We start from the raw sequence: 2,571 nt of genomic DNA, 5'->3' as shown, positions 1-2,571 counted from the left end.
AACTGAACTAGAACTGAACTAGAACTGAACTAGAACTGAACTAGAACTGAACTAGAACTGAACTAGAACTGAACAAGAACTGAACTAGAACTGAACTAGAAATGAACTGAACTAGAATTGAACTAGAACTGAACTGAACTAGAACTGAACTAGAACTGAACTAGAACTGAACTAGAACTGAACTAGAACTAAACTAGAACTGAACTAGAACTGAACTACAAGTGAACAAGAACTTATATAAAAGTGATGTGGAAGTTAACTAGAACTTAACTACAAACGAACTAGAAATAAACTAAAACTGAACTAGAACTGAACTAAAAGTGAACTGAACTAGAACTGAACTAGAACTGAACTAAAAGTGAACTGAACTAGAACTGAACTAAACTGAACTGAACTAGAACTGAACTAGAACTGAAACTAGAACTGAAACTAGAACTGAAACTAGAACAAGAACTTATATATAACTGATGTGGAACTGAATTACAAACGAACAAGAAATAAAGTAAAACTGAACTAGAATTGGACTCGATCTGAACCAAAACTAAACTAGAGTTGAACAAGAACTTATAGATTGAACTAGATCTGAACTAGAACTGATATCGCAATTAGAACTATAGTCTTGTGGACTTATGTTTTCACATTATTACCTTGTTCGTGATCGTTAGGAATTATTAAAAAGTATATTTATCTTTGATTAGTTTTTATACATTTTCTTTTTATTTAATTTATTTTCTTTTTTTAATTATTAAACTTATTTATTTTATTTATTTTTTCAATTAAATTTTACACTATTTAAATTGTTTTATATATATTTTTTTGTTTATATATTTGTTTTTTTCTTCATATGAATAATGTATGTATAACTCTCTCTGTTGTTTTTTTTTTTTTTTTAAATAATTTCTTTGTTTTATTTTGTTAATTTAATAATTTATGTATAATTTAATGTAATTTATAATTATTATAATTATAAATGAAATATGTTTTGTTTTCTTCTGTTATATTTTGTTTTTAATTATAATTATATATTTTTATTTACTTTTAAAATAAACAAGGATTAAGATGACTTTCTTTATCTGTTTAAAGTTGAGTTTTTTTTTAATAAATTAAAAAAATGACTAAAAAAATTAGTGAAAATTATGATTTTTTGAAATTGAATGAATTTAAGAAAAAACTAAATAATTTTATTTATTTTTTACATTTAAAATAAATTTTTAAATTATTATTTTTTTTTTTTTTTTGAGAATGAGAATATTTTTTATAATAATTTTTAATAATTTGTTTTTATTTAAATACAATGTTGTTTTAATGCTGTTTTGTTGTTGTTTTATATATTTGTTTATTTATATAATTAACAGGTCTTTTTTTATTATTAATTAATAGTTTTTGTTTTTTACATTTAAGTTTTTTTTATAGAATTTTTTTTAAAATAATTTTAAATAAGTTTTTCACGAAATGTTAAAGCAATTGTTATAAAAAAATTATTAAATTTTAAGCCTTAAGGCTTAGTTTATAAACGAATTAATAAGTTAAAGACATTTTTATTTTAAACAATGGAATGAATAGTTTTTTTTTTTTTAAATTTGAAAACAAAATTTTGCATAAACTTAAAAGAAATTTAAACAAATTACAACTCTGTTTTTTATAAACAAAAATACATAAATATTACAAACCAAAAATAAAAAAGAAGTTATTTTTCTTAACATTGTCTGTCTGTATAGTCTGCCTTTTTTTTGGAAATTAAATTTTCAAACAGAGATCTTGTTTTAGTTGTTATTAGAGTGTAATCATAGTTTAATCCTTTTTTTATTATTTTTAAAAATAATAATTTAAAAAAAATATATATTTTGACTTTTATTCTCTTTTTTTGTTAAAGTTTAAATTAATATTTAGTTTATATTTTCTTCATTTCATTGAAAGTGTGGCATCCTTAGGTTTTGTTTTTCTGTAAAGTGTTAGAGTAAATGTGTGTGGTGGTGGTGGTGGTGTTGTTTCGAAACTCGTGACCAGATTTAAACTCCTTCATATCACACATTACTATCAGTGCCCACAGCTCCAGTAAATGAGAATGGTTGAGCATTATTTATAATGCCAGCACGATCATTTGTTGTTGGTCCACCAGCTATGCCTGAGTTAACAGCCGCTTGTCTCATATCAGCCGCTGAAGCTCTATGGGAGGAAGAAAATAACATAAAATTAATTAATAATTCCTTATCTATGAATAATATTATAATTAAACATGCGTTTTGCTAGCTTTAATATTTTATCAATTTTAAAAACAATTTAAATACGAGTGCAATAAACTTGTACTAAACATAATGGAAAAATAACAGTGCAGCAGTGAAATTTTTGGTTGAGGAGACAAAGTGCGAAATAATCTACGTAAAGACAAAATATATTTAAAATTTAAGATTACAAATTCTAAAAAAAATACTGCAAATTCTACAACTTGAACTGACTAAAACCAGAACAGAACTTGAACTGAACTAGAACAGAACTAGAACAGAACTAGAACAGAACTAGAACAGAACTAGAACAGAACTAGAACAGAACTAGAACAGAACTAGAACAGAA

The sequence above is a fragment of the Lucilia cuprina genome, chromosome 5 (assembly GCF_022045245.1).
Source record: "Lucilia cuprina isolate Lc7/37 chromosome 5, ASM2204524v1, whole genome shotgun sequence".
Lineage (NCBI taxonomy): Eukaryota > Metazoa > Arthropoda > Insecta > Diptera > Calliphoridae > Lucilia > Lucilia cuprina.
The sequence above is the reverse complement of the archived record's forward strand: the minus strand, read 5'-3'. Positions refer to the sequence as shown.